Consider the following 20,895-nt stretch of genomic DNA (forward strand, 5'->3'; position numbering starts at 1 on the left):
TTCAAAGCAAATACAGGTACCAAAAGTGCCATACGTCAAAATCTACAACATTTATGCTCATATATTTTTCCTTAAGAACGCATGTGGGGGGAGGGGGCGGAGGTCAAAATATTTTCCGTCTTGAACACATCACCAAACTTGCACCCATGTATGATATGACTGGTTACTCACATAACAATTTAGACGGTTTTTCTGATCATTTTGCAGATACTAGCAAAGTATCTTTATTTATAACTAGCCGCCTGCGGCGACCAGCTGGTCCGCCTTTTTACGCCATTCGCCTTTTTACGCCAGGGGTGCTGCCTTCGGCGGCTGCTTAAACAATTTAGCGACGACATTAATCAATGTTTTTCTCTATAAATCAGTATTGTCATTCGTCTTTTTACGCCAATGTTGCCGCTTTCGGCGGCTGCTTAAATAAATTTCGTGGCGGTGTCAATCAATCTATATCTATCTATATCATTAATAATTTGAATAAAATATATTCTAGATCTGTCTCCAGTTTCGTCGTTTGGAATATTTTTAAAGGAGGGGGAGGGGAGACACAAACGACGTACTCTTCATGCAAATTTTGTCGAAAAATAAACAAAAAGCACTTCCACTTTTATGTGAAAGCATTGTTTTTTCAAAGTCATGTTGTGTGTGGGGGAGGGAGGGGGGCATTGACATCCAATGTGCAAGCAGCCACCTACGGCGGCTGTTTGGCTAACTTGTAATTTACCTTTTTACTTCAAGTTTGCCGCCTTCGGGGGTTGTTTAAATAAATTTGGCAGCAGTATTAATCAATCCAGCTCTATCTTTTTTTTTGGCCATTCACATTTTTACGCCAAGATTGCCGCCTTCGGCGGCTATCTACCTTTACAATCTATCTCTACATTTTTCTTATCCATCTCCATTTATTTTGACCTTCTCACCCATTTCCTAATAAAAACAAAGAACACTCAAAAAACCGCTTTTTTTATTTAAGTAGTGCAAAAAAAAAAAAAAAAGCTCAAATTCCCCGTAGTGTGCAAAAAGTAGCGTTTGACAAAGATAAAAAAAATCTCGCTGTTTTTATTGAATTAATGCGCACAACTATGAAATGTAACGTAATATAGATACAGCGAAAGGTCCAGCTCGAGGGGAGGATGGAAAAAGAAATAAATGCAATCCCTAAATAAAACAAAAAAAAAAGGAAAGAAAAAAAGCAAGCGATGCCGAAAAAACACGTGGTCATCACGTCAGAAAATGTAGAAGTAAGCTATATAATAAAAAAAAAAGATGAACATTGCTTGCGATTATGATTCCATCGTAAATATCGAATTGAAACCCAAGTAGTGACGTCACAGGCATTAAAGATTGAAGAACGCTTTTTTCGACTGATGCGTGAAAGGACATGATGTGTTCAGCATTAAAAAAATTGTAAAAAAAAAACTTTTGCGTATTTTTAAGAACTTTTTTCTTTTGAAGAGGGCGAAATGTTTTTACTATTACCAACTTAAATTTCAGAAATGAGGCTTTGATACTTCTCGCAGGATGATATTAGAAAAAAATAAAACCCAAAAAAACATGCAAATTAAAGGTTTTTTCAAAAATTCATACAAAATACAAAAATTGCTCTATCTTCAAAATTTTTTTGTTCATCATATTTAAAATTAAATTTCCGACACTATAGTACCAAAAATATTTGTCTGGCGCGATTGGTTCGGGGTCTGTGAGGTTAAAAGTACTAAAAAGTGCTAAAAATCACATAAAACATTAAATAACTTTTTTTCTAATTAAAATATCAAAAATCGAAGCCCGAGGTGCACAACTTCAGCAAAAACTACACCTGTATACCAAATTTCATCTTTCTAGGCCTTACCGTTTTCCCGGGATGCGCGCCACACACACACACACGCACACACAAACATCTTATTTTATTATATGTATAGATAATGCTGAAAGTCTCTGTCTGGATCTCTCTCTGTCTGTCAGGATCTCTGTGACAAGCATAGCACCTTGACCGTTCGGCCGATTTTCATGAAATTTGGCACAAAGTTAGTTTGTAGCATGGGGGTGAGCACCTTATAGCGATTTTTGGAAAATTTGATGTGGTTCTTTTTCTTTTCCAATTTTAAAAACAAAATTCTCATAAGATAAATGATTAAATTACGAAATTATCATAACGTGGAACCATAACATGGGCACAAGCCAATTGGCAAGAAAATTCACTATACATTATTTGTAAATATACGGGCCAACCAAAAGAGCTTTTAATTTTTCTATTATGGGCCAAGCTGTGCGGGTACCACTAGCAAGGAATAAAGTTATAAGAGAACCAATATCAGGACAAGTATGATGTTTATATAAAGAAATCTTGGGAATTTTCAAGGAGACTATGAGGAGAAAAATCACTGAAAGTTGAACACTAGGAAGGTTTTCGAGTGCAACAAAAAAACTTTTATTTGGTTTTTCAAACATAACTCTTGCAGATTGCCTTTTTGTCAACTGTTAAAGGTTTCTCAGAGAAGTTAGTGTTAAAAAAAAAAGCCATACTTTAAGCCTAATTAAACACATTGAAAAAAAAACGCCACATTTATATAGCAAAAACAAGACTTATTAGACAAAATTAAAGTAATAGTTGCTCTCAAAACATAAGTGTACAGATAATTAGATCATTTAAATATTGCACCAAAATATGTTTCCTTGTCTTATTATTTAGGAGATCTGCATTCTAATTTAGAAGAAAATCAAAACATCCTTATGCTTTCAAATAGGCTTAGTATTTCCCCTTTTTTGAAATCTAGTTGAAATAGCACGTGGTACGTTGCAACTAGGCTGGAAACTGCATTCCAAAAATATCCTTTTGTACTAGCGTTGATGCCCAGATGCACTGTCCTTCAATGTCACGTGTCACTAATGAAGCAGAAGGAACTCTACACCCTCTGCGGATTAGCAAGGGGGGTAAAATCCCTTTGAGAAAAGACTGACTCTTTATGGGTCCACGTAATATTTCTGTGATGACACCTATCAGAAATTCTAGAAAAACATGGCTGCCGTCTAGGAGGTTAAAGAGCATTAGAAACCTTGAATTTTTTAACAGCATTGCATATAAAAGTTGTTAAAACTTGAAAATTGAATGATCCCAAAAACAAATCTGAATTTTAAATTCCATTGCATCCACTTCTGTAGCAGCAGCCCTTCTTTTGCAATGTGATTTTACTGCTTAGACATCACTAGTTTTTAACTTATCATTATTTTCAACACTTCTTATATTTTATCTTCTGTAGTATCGAACTTACACATTCTTGATTTTGCCGTGCCCACTAAAAAACTTGATTCTGTTGCATCCAAGAACGTTTCAATCACTCGTAAAAACTTTATTATCAAATTTATCAGAGTTTATCTTAGTTTTTTGTAGGTTTTAGGAAATGGAAGATCTTGATTTAGGAGATAGAATATAGAAATAGGGGAATTCTAATACTCCAAAACAGTAGTGTCCGACATATGGCTAGTGACACTGATCCATGCGGCCAAATGTAACATTCAATGTCAGGAATCTAACACTATGTTCTGGAATTTCTAAACTTATTAATTTTTATGCATTTGAAAATGTATAAATTAGTAAACAAGTACATTTGAATCAGAAAATTGATTTACTACTGTATGATTTTTTGTAAATATATGTTTTTTAAACATGAATTTACTGAAGAATGACTTTGCTTTAAAGAACCAAAATACTGTCAGGGTACATGCATGATTAGAAGCACTGTTGACACCAAAAGACAACTTTTAAAGCAATTTTATTAGACATTTAAGCATCATTATAATTGCATTCACTTCGTTTTTACTTTACTTAAATTTATATAAATAATACAAATAAGAATAGTTTAGTTTTTTTGCAGTGTGACTGATGGTTTTTCAATCACAAACAAGTGCTTTGATGAAGTAGTGGTATTCACGTAGAAGTTTAGCTTATTCACATTTCTAAATATTGGCAAATTTGATAATAAATAGTACTATTCTCTTTGTGTAACAAGATCATTAAAATTTTTATTAAGCCATGAAAAAGTCTTGGAGAAGTCCTGCAATTTTTTCATCTGAATAGAGTATGAACCCTGGATATCTGAATCTGGCAAACGAAGCAGTGCAGGATATCCAATATCCTTAAAAATCACTATCCGGTGCATCCCTAGTATTTGCTTAATATCTAGAACTTACTAACTCTTAAAAAATTTGTGCTTTCACAAAATTTTAAAAAGCATTTTATAAATGTTCTCCTTATTCCATGTATTGATGTCAGAAATGTTCTCCCTAATCGCAAAATTTCTTGCATCAATCTTGACAGATCTTGATATTATACTGACGGCGTCAATATTGACGTGTTTCATACTGCATAAAGCTTGCATAAAGATTAAAAAGCAATATTACAATAACACGTATGCAACATTGCATTCATCTTAAAATATCAATATTGATATTACCTTACAATAACAACATTGCATACATGTTGACGCCGTCAAGATGTATTGATTTCATGCTGTCGCCATCAAGGTAATTAGTACACAATAGAACAGGTGGACCTTCGTTGATACTTGCGCATGCGCACAGTTCTTTCTACCCAGCGTCCCTCGAATTGCTGGCACATCTTCCTCCTTCGACCTACGATTTCATTCGGTTCAGAGGAGCTGCACGTGGCGTTGGCGTTGCGTTCTTTAGGCTTCGTTGGTTGCTTAGTTATTAGTGTGGAATAGTATTGTTTTAGGAATAACTTATGAATGACTGATAACTGCATTTGTTTATTAATATAGTACTAAACAAGTCATATCGCAGACGATGTGCGATCAATGTTAGAAATGGCCGAAAATAACTTTTTTTGTCCCTAGACTTTGAAACGAAGGACATGAAGCCCAGAATTTCGTATTATCACTTCAATCTCGTGAGTAAGATTAATTTTATTCAATGGTTATTTATGTTATTCTTTAAGATAAATTCATGTGTTTTGTCCATGGGATATTTTCAATGCTGACATCCATTTGGAAATGTACTTTATTGTATTTATTTACTTATTTATTATTTTGCTTTCTTTACTCTTAAATGTGTTATAAAAACTTCCGCAATTATTCCTAACTAGGCATTTTATGTCTTTATAATACAATTAGAAGCAAGAATTTAAAAAATAAGTCAAGTATTACTCAAAACGAAGAAACTTTCATTTTTTAAATTAAATTGCGAGTACTATTAATACCTTTATATGAATTTCCGATCAGATGTCAGCTTTAAGGAAATATTCTTAGGCTAGAAAACTATCTTGAAGAATAACAGAAATAATTACAGAATGAAATTTAATTCTCGAGTTTCAAGTGAAAATAATACAAATGAATAAATAGATAAAACACCTTGCAAACGTGCTGATTTCATACTGTCATGTCAATGTATCCTGACATTTTCCTGTCATATCAATACGTATGCAATATTACAAAAGCAAGATCATCTTGCCTAGACCTTGATTTCATGCTGTCATGACAACATCTTGATATTATCCTGTCATATCAATACGTATGCAATATTGCAAAAGCAGCCTACCTTGATGTTTTCCTGATATTATGTTGCATACCCCTTGTCAGCCAATATTGTGGCAGCCTGCTGACAGCATAAAGGGAGTAACATAACAACATTGAGGCAGCATTAATGCAAGATGATTTTTCTTGCATGTCAACCTTTATGCAATACTGAGGCAAGATATTTTGCTTACTGGGCTGGTACCGCTTTTGTGGGAAAGTTTATAGCATAAAATATTTTGTTATTTATTTTTATCAATTATTTTCATTTTAAGACTAAACCTTAATTTCATTTTTTTAATGAAAGACTAGTAGGGTGGATCACAAACCTTCGTTTTTTTGCTTTACATATCAGCACCCCCCCCCCCCATTTTTTTACATTTGTCTATCTAACATAGTGACAATATTTCAGTCGCTTATCTATATGAAAAAATGGTGCTAAAATCTCAAGTTTTGGTGAATTTTGAACGTTTTTAGGTTTAATACTGGAAATTGCTAGAAGTGTTTAATTGAAGACATAGTCGCCAAATTTGGTCATTCACGGGATGGAGTCAGATGATGCTTAAATGCCTATATATGTAAGATTATAAGAACAAAGCAGAATTGGATATTTATTTAACTGCAAACTAATGAAAATAACACAATGTGCTTTGAATCTTTTTTTTTTTTTTTAATATTTTAAAGTTTCCTTAAGAAATGAATTCTTTAATATTTAAAATTTCATCTTATCCTCATTGCTTTGGTCGCTAATGTCCTAAAAACTACAGCATTTCCACTAATTTGTGGTTTTACTGGTTTTTTATTTTTTAATTATTTTTATTCTACTAGTTAAAATATAGATCGGTGTAGTCGCCATTTTTGGTCATTCCCAAGATGAAAGTAGACAGCCTAGACTAAGTGCCTAAGTTTTCAAAAACAGAATTGGAAGTTTATTGCTATGAAAACTATTGAAAATACCGCAAAATGTGCCGAAGCAAAATGTCCAAATTTTTATCTTTTAAAATTTTACCTTTAGAATATTATTTGATTTTCATTGCTTTGGATGCTAATGTGTTGAAAAATCTATTTCATCTGAATTGTAGTTTTTTGAGGATTTTTAATTACTGTAAAATCCCGAAAGTAACCCCCCCCCCCTATTTTCAAAACAAAACTTGTTGATTTCAGAAGGGGGGGTTATAATCGAGATTTTTCTGAAAAAGTAGTGAAAATAATTGTTTTTAGTAGTATTAATTTTAGAGTACAGAAAAGAAATATTAAGTAAATAAGAGTTAATATTAATGAAGAAAGAGAAATTAATTAATAAAAACTTGTCATAATTTTTTAGTAGTAATAAATTGCATGAGGGCGCACTTTTTCTTCGAAAGAAAGGATTTTGCACCTTAAGGCTCTTCTATACCGTCCATCTTGGTTTTCGATGCTAATGCTTTCTCTACGGGAAAATCTGCTACCTATGAGCTCCAATAGCCCGGTGGCTAGAGCGGTGGGATTCCAAACGAGTGGCCCTAGGTTCGGGTCCCAGTCGGAGCGAAAATCTGCAACGTATTAGCTTGAGGATTTTGTATTTTCCAGGGAGGAGGTTTTATTTCATTTGAAAAAGATTAAAGCAACTAAAGCTCCGGGACCAGATAATATCTATCCAAAAATTTTAGTTGAATGTGCAGAGGAATTAGTGGATGTTATTTTGAATATTTTCAATGCTTCTTATAACTCGGGGACGGTGCCAGAGGACTGGAAGCTGGCTAACATAACGCCACTCTTCAAGAAGGGGTCTAAAGGTATTGCTGGGAATTATAGACCTGTAAGTTTGACTTCGGTGATTTGTAAGATTTTTGAAACTTTGATCAAAATTAAGATCATGATGTTCTTAGAGACTAATAGTCTGTTGACTAGTTTGCAGTATGGTTTCAGGAAAGGTAAATCCTGTACTACTAATTTATTGCATTTCTACGACAAGGTTACCTCAGCTTTAGATAACAAAAAATGTGTGGATGTTGTTTATATTGATTTTCAAAAAGCTTTTGACAAGGTACCGCATGTTGCTCTTCTCAGCAAGTTAGCTGACATTGGAATAGGAGGAAAAACTTTACTTTGGGTTAGAAATTGGCTTACTGGTAGGAAGCAAAGAGTAGTTGTGAGAGGAAATCATTCTAATTGGAGTGATGTTTTAAGTGGGGTTCCTCAGGGATCAGTTTTAGGGCCTCTTTTATTTATTATATTTATGAATGACATCAATGAAAATATTTCTGGAAGCATGAATTGTTTTGCTGACGATGTAAAAGTTATGGGGATTGTCGAAAATGAAGAACAAGTAAAACAGCTGCAAGAGGATTTAGATCATATTACTAAGTGGGCAGATAAATGGGGTATGGCAGTTAATGTAGGGAAATGTCAAGTGCTACACTTAGGTCATGGAAATAAGCGTATGAGATATCGTTTACAGGGTTCAGTCATAAATCAGGCAGAAAATGTTATGGATCTGGGTGTCTTTATAAATCAGGACTTCAAGTTTAGTCAACAGTGCAGTATTGCTAGTAACAAAGCCAACAAAATGCTTGGGTTCATCAATAGATCTATTTCAAACAAATCTAAGAAAGTTCTTCTGCCTTTATATAGGAGTTTAGTAAGACCTCATTTGGAGTATGCTGTTCAGTTTTGGTCGCCTTATCTGAAGAAAGATATTTTTGTATTGGAAAGGGTTCAAAGAAGGGTAACTAAATTAGTAAGGGGACTCTCAGATTTAGATTATGATACCAGACTTAATAGGCTTAACATGTATAGCCTGGAGCAAAGGAGAGTCAGAGGGGACATGATTCAGTTATTTAAATTTATCAATATGAAAGATGTAAATGGATTAAATTTTTGCGGGGAAAGCAGGACAAGGGGTCATTGTTTTAAGCTTTTTAAATCTCAGGCTAACTTGGAAATCAGGAAAAACTACTACTTTAACAGGGTCGTGGGCACTTGGTATAGCTTACCGGAAGAGGCGGTAATGAGCAAGGGAGTGGATAGCTTTAAGAGGGCCATTGATCTTCATTGGGGACTAATTAATTGACTAGGACCAGCCTAGCTGGGCCCAGAGCCTGTTTCTGGTCGTCACATTTGTATTTGTATTCAAAGCATAACACGAGAAATTACTGGAATATTTTCATGCGGTTTGTTTTAAATGATGGTTATGACACAGAACTAGAGATGCGTTTTTTTATTTTTTCTATGGTTATTTTGAAATTTTTTTAATAACACTTTAAAACTTTAAACGACTATTTTCACACGTTTGAAAAATTATATGGAAAAACGGAAAAAGGAGCGCAAGAGATTGAACATTTCTCTTTAAAAACATATTTTGAGTTTGTCTCTGAGACCATTTGTTCTATTGATATTCTCCACGGAGTAAAGCCTTCTTTTCGAAAAATTGTGAAAAACTGCAAAAAACATGCCTTCCACCAGACCACACCCATTTCCTCCCACTTTGAGGGACCACTTTCACTTCTCCCCCAGGGTCTTCAGGGTCTTGTCTTCTGCTCCTCCGCTTTGCCTCAATGGCAGGCAATAAATCACTGAATCCCTACTAATGACCATTCATTCTTTGTCGTTTTGTGTGTTGGTCTTGTATTTCTGTGACATCCACGAAACTCGTTCTAAAAGGAACAGTTTTTTTTCTTCTTTCGAGTTCTATTCGATAAGTTTTTGAAATTATTTAGGTGATATATTTTTCAATGCTGTTTTAATATAAGTACCCCCCGTTTAAATGTAGAAGTTATTTTGTTTGAAAAATCAGTGAAAATTACCGCATCTTATAATGGGAAAAAAATTCGAAATGCCATTTTTATTTATGTATTTCTTTATTAAATTATTAATTTAAAAAATATATAGCCAAGTACAGTGATTGCGATTTACATCTCGATGTGAAATTTGCAAAAATATAAACGTTTTCACTTAAAATACACTAGCCACATTAGGGGAAAAGTGGCGAGTAAATCATGAAATTTCCCGCTCCTAAGTGTATGTGCAGTAGAATGAGCTTAATCTGGCGATTATACATATTCTGCAGAGATTATTCAAAATGGGGTTGTTTCCTTCTGTCAAAAGTACTCTTTTTAGTCTTTGAAATTGATAGAATAAGCAAAAAAAAAAAAAAAACATGAAGCGAGAAAAAAAACTTTCATTTTCCAGATGCTTATTTTTTAACATGTCCGATTTTGAAAATAAGACGTGGTCTTTATGACGTCACAAATGATGTACTTAGGCGCATCTGTGTAGTGTGTTTTCACGTTATTGTAATCAAGAAGCGAATTAAATATTGCGCTCTACGTTTACTATCAACCATATCATTGCCATTACACTTGAGTAAAGATGCGAATTAAATATTACGCTCTACGAATGGCAGCAGTGAATGGCATTTCATCATTTGTGATGTCATCGGCAGAAGCGTACATAATAAAAGCGCACCGATTAAAATAAATTTTTAAAATTATTAAACTTAGTCAAATTATTTAAAGAACGGTCAGATCCTATTCGCAACTCCAGAGCTCGAATACGCTACCTTGCGGTGATTAACAATACTAAAGAAAAGGGTAAAACATTCCATTCCACGTGTTTTCTTTGGGGTAAATTACAGGCTTCAGACAGTTTGTTGTGTAATGTAATTTCAGAAGAATAGAAAAGAAAGCTTCCCACAAACACGATCAAAAATTACTGTCATTCACCGTCAAAGCAGGTTATAAGTTACGGCATCTGTTTGTTTTACCTTTTTCATCCACCATTAGACAGTGATTGCAGCACCCCCTATAGTTTATTGGAGTTGCGAATGTTTTTAAGCATGCTCTTTCAGAAAAAATACACTTTTAATTTCGGAAACAACCCCATTGCCAATGCCACTAAAGTTAGAAAATAGTCTTTACTAATAATAAAGCTGAAAGTCTCTCTGTCTGGATGTCTGGATCTCTGTGACGTGCATAGCGCTTAGACCGTTCGGCCGATTTTCAGGAAATTTGGCACAAAGTTAGTTTGTAGCGTGGGGTGTGCACCTCGAAGCAATTTTTCGAAAATTTGATTTTGTTCTTTTTCTACTCCAATTTTAAGAACATTTTCCCGAGCAAAATTATCATACGACGGACGAGTAAATTACCAAGTTATCATAACGTGGAACCGTGATATGGTGTAAGCCAATGGCGAAAAATTCAGCATACATTTTTTGAAATTATACAGGCGAACCATAAGACCTTTTAATTTTCTACTACAGGCAAAGCCGTGTGGGTACGACTACTATTTAATATTTATCAAATATATTTCTTGACTCGTAGTGGTGAATATAATAAAAGTCCATAGCTTTACTAAAAATCAGGTCAATTTGTAAAGAAAAAATATTTTACTTGACATTGTTCCAGAACTAACAATATTAATTAAAAATAATAGTCTCTTTCTGGAAGGATCAGATATATCACACGCAACGATGCCTTTGAAAATGAAATTTAGTAAAAAAGTTGGTAATAATTCGGAAAGTCACAGCAGAATGAGTCTGAATAGGTTATCTTACAAGAAAATGTTTTTCTTTAGAATATTGGTTCAGTTTGCTTTTTGATATGGAGGCTTTGTGTGTTATGCATTTACTTTCAGATCTTTAATTTTCAAGTCTTTGACATTAAATAGAATTCTAAATATGTAATTAAATTCGAAGTTTCGTTTTGTTTAGGTAAAAATTAAATAGTTAATAATATAAACTTTTTTTTTATAGAATTAATACTATTATCTAATATACATTTTCCAAGGCAAGAAATGAAAGTAATGTACGAAAAAAGGCACATTTTAGTTTTTTAATTGAAATATTATTAGAAATTTTAATTGCAACCGATACATTTTTCATTTTTAGACGATTGAGTTTTCTTGTGTTCCTTGAAAATATTAAATTTTTGCAATTAAGATCTCATTACTCCACAAATAATCCTAATTTATTGCATTATCCACAAAGAATAGGAAATTGTGTGAATAAACTAGTAAATTTGATAAACATTTCATAATGTATCATATTTACCAAGTCTTTTTAAAATTATGAATAATCGTCGCTAGTTATATATAATCAACAGTTTGTTTCCGTCACACACACATATATATTTAGATAGATAGATATATAAAGAATATGTGTATATGTATGTTCCCTATACAAATCCATACATTTCGTCGGATCTGGACCAAATTTGGCAGGGAGGTACTTGGGCACCCGAGTAAGAACGTAGGGTGTTTTTCGAACGCCAAAAAAAAGAACCGAACCGTTCCAATTTTAGTTTTAGGACCTGAAAATGGCATTAAACGGCTCTTTCTACCCGAAATAATTAACCGATTTCTTTAATTCAAGTCCCATTCTCTCTTTTGATTATTGTTTGGCAATTTATCTTTCTTTTTTTTGGGGGGGGGGGATGGATTTTAGCTGTATTTATGGAGGGTTGCGTTTAATTTTTTTCAGGACTTTTAATTTTCCGTTTTCTTTCTTTGAGAATGATTATTTTTCACCGCAGCTGCCTATTTTTTAAAAGGTGCCTGTTTTTCACCTTAGTTAGAGATACCATTTCGGCTCCGTATTGGGTGCCGCTGGTGGTCAAGTGTTCAAACCTTGAAAGGTGCCGAATGCAATCTGTAGTTTTAACAGTGTACTCGAGCATCGCAGAAAGATTTGGCACTGGCACCCCTGATTGAAGATGTTTTAAACTTTAAAAAATATGTCTTTTTAGCTTTCTCCTTCTTCTCCCTCATTTTAAAATAAATTTTTAATCAAATATGTTAGGTGCTCATATTTTACATCTCCAAGAAAACTTGAAAAAACACCAAGCATTCATACGTTAATTACAAATTTTAATCGTAACGGAAAAGAGCCTTATTCCTATTCCACGTGAACGAAAATAAAGCAGATGTACCAAAAGAAACCTTTTTAAAAAAGCTTTGTAGGATTGTAGCATATTTATATTTTGATCACAGAATTACAGCTATGGAAAGTTTAATTACTAGCACAACAGAATAGATTATTGCAAGGTAGAGTTTTGCAAGAGTGTGAAGTAGATATTTTTCAGACATTGTCATTAAGTTTAAAAATTTTTTGTTAGTTTCCCTGTTGCAACATGCATGCTAGAGACGCATCGAATACTCGGTACTTGGCCATATTTTGATCAAGAACTCGGCCAATACCGCATAGTTGTAAATAATTGAATATTGTTCAAAGCAGATTTTACAATTAATAAAAAAGTGCAAGCATATAATATACTGCAATCATTTACAATTCAATTTTTAAAGTCAAATTCAAATTTTGAGAATAATGAATTTTTTTATGCTTCAATGGAGTAAATCTTATATTTTAATGCCCCAAAGTTAATGAAACTTATTTATTAAAAATGGAGCAAAAAAGGTAAGTACAGAAAATATGAATTTTTTATGTTATTAAATGGATTTTTGAAGCATAAAAATACCTTTTCTTAAAAAAATAAAACAACGTTAAAAGCACAAATGTGCAGGAACACTGCAGACACGTGTTTTGGCATTACAGGAAATGCTTTTTTCAATGCACAAAACGTGAGCTTATCAGGGTTCGTACGGGTCATGGAAATCCTGGAAAGTCATGGAAAAAAAATAACAGAATTTCAGACCTGGAAAAGTCATGGAAAATTGAAATTTCCTTTGAAAGTCATGGAAATTTATTTCAAGTCATGGAAAAATTTTCTGGACAAAGAGAAAGGAACAGTAGCTAAAGGAGCATTAGAAATCTTGAGTGATTTAACAGTATAGCGCATAAAAGCTATTAAAAGTGGAAAATTGAACGATCCAAAACTCAAATCTGAATTTTGAAATCTCATTGCATCCGCTTTTGTCGCAGCGGCTTGCCATTTTTTGCGATGTGATTTTACTGCCTGGACGTCACCTATTTTAAATTTTCTGTTATTTTCAACACTTCTTATGTTTCATATTCTGTAGTAGCAAAATTTCACGTTCTTAGTTTTGCCACGCCCACTCAAAAAAAAAAAAAAAGCAATTCAATTGCATGCGAGTTCGATTCCATCACTCGTAAGGACTTTATTATTAAATTTATCAGAGTTTATCTTAATTTGTTAAATGTTTTAGAAAATAAAGATCTTAAGTCAGGCGATAGAATAGAGAAAAAGAGGGATTCTAATGCTCTAAAACAGTAGTGCCCAGCATACGGCATGAAAAACTAATCCATGCAACCCATTGCTACGTTCAATGTCGGGAATTCAACGTGTTCTGGAATTTCTGAACCTATTAATTTATATGCATTTGAAAATATGCAAATTTGTAAACAAAACAAATATACTTCTGAATCAGAAGATTGATTCATTACTGAATGTTTTTTCAAAAAAGTTCTGGTTTAAAAACATAAAGAACTAAACTATGTGGCTTTACTTCAAAGAACCAAAATACAAATTACGTAAATGATTAAAGGCACTGTTGACACTAAAAGGTAACTTTTGAAGCAAATTTATTGAAACTTGGTGATGACTCATTCAACCTTTGCCCTCATTCTGCCTGTTTTAAAAAAAATATCTGACATTTAAGCATCATCATATTCGCTTCACTGCATTTTTACTTTACTTACATTTATATGATGAAGACAGATAAGAATAGTTTATTGTTTTAAGTGTGCACTTATATTTTTTCCATTACGAGTAAGTGCTTCAATGAGGCTGTAGAATTCATATAGACGTTTTGCTAATGCTCATTTCCAAATATTACCAAGTTTGAGATTAAATAGTGCTATTCTCTTCGTGTAACGAGGTCATGAAACTTTTCATTGAAGTCATGAAAAAGTTTTGGAAAAATCATGGAATTTTTTTATCCAAATAGAGTATGAACCCTGGCTTATGGATTTGAAGACATCCGACAAAAGTCGTATTTTTTAAACATTCATTAGCTCACATTTTATGCACTGAAAAAGATGTTCCTTGTGATGCAGAAACACGTGTCTGCAGTGCTCCTGCACATTTGTGCTTTTAACGTTGTTCCATTTGCTTTTAAAAATTATTTACGTTTGGCGAACTAGAAGTATGGATTGATATAATTTGTTTTAATTCCAACTTGATTAACACTACCTTTTATGTATTTGTTTATTTTTTTAATTTAAAAAATAACTTATTTGTCAAATTTTTGACAAAAACAAATCTTTTCAATAATGCGCAATTAAATTTCGACTGGAATTTTGTTTTTAAAACTATTATTTGTGTGTGCTTGTGTGTGGACATGGAGGTATATACTACTCTTCCACTGACCACTGAGTTCAAAATTCGTCACGTGTGTGTCGGTTGTTCTTCTCAAAACATAATTGGAACTTGGAACTCGATACTCGACCAAAGTGCTACTCGGTACGTCTCTAATGCATGAATTACTGAAAGGTTCTTTTGTTCAATGAAATGATAAAAAAAATATTTCCTAACATGTTTCCCTTCGACATATTGGGTTGATAAAATTAGAACCTTTTTTTTTTTATTATTGCCTGGTCTGTGCTCGGCAGTTATAAAATGGCTTTTAACAATTTTCCAGTGCACAGTTCACCGTTTTTTGGGTAATGTTAATTTTTGTTCTCAAGGTGTCATTATTGTACTTAATGATATTGATCTCAATTATTTTCATTACTGAATTAAAAAATTCAAACTCTGAGCAGTTTTAAATCGAATGAAAGAAGTAGAAATACCTTTTCCGTCGGACTGCGATCTATTGTTTCCACTTTATATCATGCAACTTGATTTTATGTTATGTTATTAGGTAGTTTATATTACTTACTCCTTTCTTCGGATTGAAATGTTGCGTTGAAAACCCAAGTACAGTCAAATACATCAGTTGATATGAAAAAATAAAATCAAGGAAGGGGAATTTATTTCTAACTTGTAGCATTGTGGAATTGATAAAATTTTATTCAGGGCGAATGACTAATGTCTGAGAATAACATCCATATTTATAGTGGAATAATGTTTTTGTTAGTGATAGTTCTTGAAATTACGTCTTTTATCTCAATGACTATTATACATCCCCCTCCCCCCTCGCAACATTAATTTCTATTCCCGCCCTCCGCCCCTGTTTGTAACTGAAAAGGAAAAAAAAACCTTGGAATGTTCCTATTTATTCTCAAGTATCACTTATTGTGATATGTGCAGTAGTTTCGAACATTCGATTTTAAAAAATTTTGTTTATCATTTGTGCGCACCATGCTCAATATTGAAATTTAGATGATTAATAAAGCACTCGAATTTATTTTAGAACTTTTCTTTTCTGTTTTTATTTATTTATTTATTTTTATTTTTTATTTATTTTTTTTTCTGCCTTCATTTCACAATTCTGTTTTCTACGCATTCTGCAAATTTTCTAGTTTGCAGAATAAGTTAATTTCCTGACACATGGTTTTCTTCCTCCTTTTCTTCTGTCGCCCTTTGGCGGGAGAATTTGAGTGAGTGGACAACTCAGACAGCTTTCCCTGCTATTCCTTTCGCTGAATACCGATTTCTCGGAAATCGTAAGCAGTCACCCCTGAGAAACACTTTGAAACGAAAACACATGTTTACTGACTGATGGAGGGGAAACAGGCCGGGTGGGAAACATGTTTTGGAACAAGATCCTTCGAATCCTTCGCAGCTCTCTCTGCCCTCGTCCGATCACAAAGACAATACCGACGGGCACAGCTTAGATTTATGGCTGTCCATTCTTGTACTCAGTGATTGACGCTGTCCATCATGAAATCTGACCAATTAGCATTGAAAAAAAATCGAGTTAGACCCTCCCAGATACACCCTCTGTGTTGCCACAGATTTCGTGATTTCGCCGTGTCAGATTTTACGGAGAGGTTTAGAAGAGCCTTAAAATGGCCAAAAAACCCATATAATTTATCTCTTGAAAATTCATTATGTACTGAAAGTAATAAGGTTACAGTAAAAGAAGTAAAATCTTAATGTTCTTATTTCAGAAAAGAAGCGAAAATCGCAATCACGGCTACAAATTCGTTACGAAGATTGTAATTTCGAAAACTGAGCTTTACAAAAATCGCGAACGCAAACACAGACAAATCTCTTACTCAATTTAGTAAAGTTTTCATTTCTGATGATCCTTAACTCGTTCAATTACATTATTTCTCCTTTAAAAAAGGTTATTTTTAAGTTTCACGCTACTTTTTAAGCAACACGTTTCCAAAATGGCATCACGTTTTCAAAATGGCGCCGTGTTGAAGATCGTTCAGTTTCACAAATCAGAACAAAAATGCTCCTTCCAAAATGAATAAAAAGCAGTACAACCGTATAAATTTCTTTTGTAATACTTATGAACAAAAAAAAGGGCGCCCTTGCATCAAAAGGAGTCTAGACATTTTGGAAGGAATAAACTATGGAGACCATTTTTGTTTTCTTTAAATCATTGTGTTTTCTTTATTTCTTTTTTTTTTTTTTTTAGAAAAGCAAAACTGCACATGGAGGGGGAAACTAAACCTTTGTAAATGCTTTCCAAGTAAAGCAGAAAATGTTATCCTTTTTTTGCAGGGAGTGGCAAATGAAGATGATCGGAAAAGTTTCAGGTGAAGGGGGGGGGGGGAATATATTCAAGATTTTAAAGTGATTTCACTTTCCACAAAAAAAAGGGGGGGGGGTTATAATCGAAAGGGGGGTTACTTTCGGGATTTTACGGTATGTACAATTACTTTTATGCATCAAATTCAAAAATCCATTATCTTAAATATTTTGCGTAGTGGCCATGTTTGGTCATTCTCTAGATCGAAGTAGACAAGATATTAATTGCCTAAATTTCCATAAACCGAATTTCAGATGCTTGTCTCAAAGCAAACTATTAAAAATAACATAAAGTGTGTCATAAATCATGTTTTTTTTTTCCATTTAACTAATTAGTTTCTTGAAAAGTGAAATTTTATCTGTACAATTGCATTTGATCCTGATTGCTTTGGAGGCTTTGGTATTAATTTAAAGAAACAATATATATATATATATATATATATATATATATATATATATATATGCTAAAATGCAATTTGCTGTCTTCTCATTTATTTATTTTGAAATAATTCAAAAACCTATTTTAACTTAAATTTTCCAAAATACATGTTTTTGTAAACAAGTGCAAAGTTCTATTTATTAATTTTTTTTATGAAAGTAGTAAAAAGTAACCGCCCCCCCCCCCCTCACGTTTTGTACTTTAAAACTTGATGACAGTGGTGGCCACTAAGTTTTTTAGGTTTGGTTTATTTTGCTTTAATGACCAATTATTTCTAAATCAAACATATATTTTCTGGGTGTCCTTGGAAGTCATGGGAAATCATGGATTTCAACTATGATTGAATTTGGTACTGAAAAGTCAGGATTTTCAGAAATAAATGCTCAAAATTATACAGTATTTTACATATATTTAAATTTTTACCTGAACACTTTTTCCAGAAAAGGAAAGGAAATTCACAATCATTTCTTTTTCACAAAAATAAAATTCATAAGAAATATTTTGCTTTTTCACAAAACCGGACTAAAAAAATGAAACCTGGATTGATCCCTGATGTTACTGTGTGACATGCTGACATGCCTTTGATTTCAGCATAGCACATGGAAAGATAATACGCATGTTTTAACAACTTATAAAACTTTAAATTTGGGTTTTACTGCATCGTCAAGTGATGATATAATTAGAACAGAACTTTTATTTACGAATTTCATTCTGGAGCACAGCTTGCCCATTGCAGTATCGGATCATTCAAAGCCTTTCATTAAAAATATGTTCCCGGTCTTGGAGGTAGCAAAAAAAGTGTGGTTGTGCTAGGACGGAAACAACTATCATAAACTGCTTATCAGGGAACACTGCTCAAGAGCAGTGGCATATCAAAGGGGGAGAGGGGTCTGCATCCCCTCAGGAATGACTAAGTGCAAATATATGATTGAAAAAAAAAATGCATTGTGTTGAAAACAAGCATTTTACTCCAGTAAAAGAAAAGGAACAAGAAAAAATATACATATATGGATGTCTCAGTTGCCAAATCGATTAACTCCCCTTTTTAAAGAAATCATTTCTGCTTTAATAATGGTTAATCAATGCTTAGCATGTGAATTTATATTAAAGATTTGGTTCAGTACATTTCTGAACATGTGATGGCAAAGCATGTAACGCAAGAGCCTATTCACTCCTATTGGATAACACTATCTTCTTCATCAGTTTTCTCGACTGTTTGTTTTACGGAGTTAATTGATTTGGCAAGTGAGACATCCATATATTGCTCTTGTACAATATATAACACATAAAAAATACTTTTAAGGGAAAATTGATGAAGTAAATTGGGTGGGGGAAGGGGAGGGAGGACAAAATGAAGGACACTGTAAGGTGTAGTGCTTTATTGCAATGATTCTCTATTTTCCCCTAGTGTGCGAAACTAGTTCTCTCTGCAGTCTCCAAAGCATTGATTTCCCTTGTATCAATGAAATAGATGAAAATTCTGAGAATATACCTGTTTAGAATCTAACAAAAGGCACTTCCCCTTTGTCTTCTTCTTCATCAGCACAATAGCCTGGTGCAGGCCAAGGCTTTCTCCGTCTGCTTCCTTCAGGCAGTATGACACATTGCCAGGTTTCTCCACCTGTTCACTCCCAAAATTTCTAGCTCCTTCTCAACACTATCCGCCGCCTTGTTGCTGGTCTTCCCCTTCTCCTTGTACCCTCAATCTTCGAAAAAGTTAGCTTTTTATCCGGGTCCAGATCTGCACGCCTAAATACGTTCCCCAGCCATCTGATTCTGTTGGCTTTAATTACTCTTAAGATGTTGGGTTGTCTGTATTTATGGTATACTTCAAAGTTATATAAACTTCTCCAAGCATCATTTTCCTTTACTGCTCCAAAAATTGACCGAAGGATCTTTCTTTCAAAAATGAGAAGTCTGTTTTCCTCTGTTTTATTAATTGCCCATGTCTCACTACCGTATAAAATTATCGGTCTTATGAGGGTTTTGTATAGGTTTATTTCTGTATTAATGAAAGGAGCTTCGAATTTAATTGACTCTTTAAGCCAAAGTAACATCTATTTTGCCATCAAAATTCGATTTCCAATTTCAACTTCAAACTCATGCTTACTGGTAATAAGCGTACTCAAGTATTTAAACTGGGTGACTCCTTCAAAAGTATAGTTTCCAATATTAAGCGGCTGCACATCATGTATTCTAGTGCTTGCAACCAAAAACTTAGTATTTTCTTCATTTACAGCCAATCCCAACTCCCTGGCAGCGCTCTCAAGGGCAACAAGTGCCTCAACCACATCCTGTTTTCTTCGCCCAACGATATCCATATCGTCCGCGTATGCCAATATCTGTATAGTTCTCTGCAAGATTGTGCTTCTAGTGTTATACCCGAGTCTCGTATAACCTTTTCAAGGGCTAAATTGAACAAAATGCAAGACTGAGATTCTCCTTGTCTAAGGTCTCTCTCTGTATAGAAAACCTCTGATACTTCAGACATGGTCTTAATTCTGTATTTTATGCTACGCAAAGTCATTCTGACAAGATTGATAAGCTTAGGAGGGATTCCGAATTCGTACATCGCTGCAAACAATTTATTCCTGTTTTACAATCTCCCCTTTGTCTATTTCCCTCCAAATTTCTTGGAGTTTTGTCCCCGTGTGAGCTTCCTGGGGAAATCTATTTTGCATTTTTTTTTTGCTTGTTTTAAATTCAAATTCATTCAAAATTATTAACTGTCATTAATAACAGTTAAATAAAATTTTCATCTCTAAAATCTATTTTGCTTATTTTTAAGATCTCCATATCAATTTGTCAAATTTCCTTCGCCCCCGCCCCCCCCCAAAAAAAAAAAAAACTCAATGTCTATGTCACTGATTGGCCTCCCTCCGAAATGACTACGCCACTGCTCAAGACAACATAGTAAATAAGTATTTGAATTTTTTTTTTTTTTTTGAATGAGAGTAGGAACCTTGGATTAGTTTTGTACAAAATGCAATGCAAAAATTTAACTTCCTTGTAACATATGTTTTGCTTGTGAAAATATGTTTTAAAATTCCAAGCTTGATTATGTGAAGGCTCTTAATTAGTATTCAAATTAACAGATTTGTTAATAAAGACATTTGAAAGTAGAATGAGAGTCTTTTTGTTGAAATTTAATTCATTGAACATTCTAAGTATTGTTACTGTTCTGCTCTTTTCAAGAGAAACCATTCATTTATGGTTTTTTTTTTAATTATAATTTTGAGCTTGTAAAACAATAAAGAATCTTCAGTGAGCAACTTATGTTTAGAGTAATTATGGACAGTCAAGAATTAGATTAGTTATATGATTATTTTAAGAAAGATTTGTGTTCATCTACAAAACATTTTGTCTTTTTTTTTATTTTTAAAAAAGTACGCCT

At 33.4% G+C, this 20,895-nt stretch overlaps 1 protein-coding gene across 1 annotated transcript in view; it reads left to right on the plus strand.

Annotated features, from left to right (window-relative positions):
- LOC129218399 (E3 ubiquitin-protein ligase HUWE1-like) overlaps window positions 1-20,895 on the plus strand; it is a 736,974-nt gene that overhangs the window by 468,439 nt on the left and 247,640 nt on the right. The gene's annotated exons all lie outside the window — the stretch shown is intronic.

The sequence above is a fragment of the Uloborus diversus genome, chromosome 3, assembly GCF_026930045.1.
Source record: "Uloborus diversus isolate 005 chromosome 3, Udiv.v.3.1, whole genome shotgun sequence".
In the NCBI taxonomy this organism is placed as follows: Eukaryota; Metazoa; Arthropoda; class Arachnida; order Araneae; family Uloboridae; genus Uloborus; species Uloborus diversus.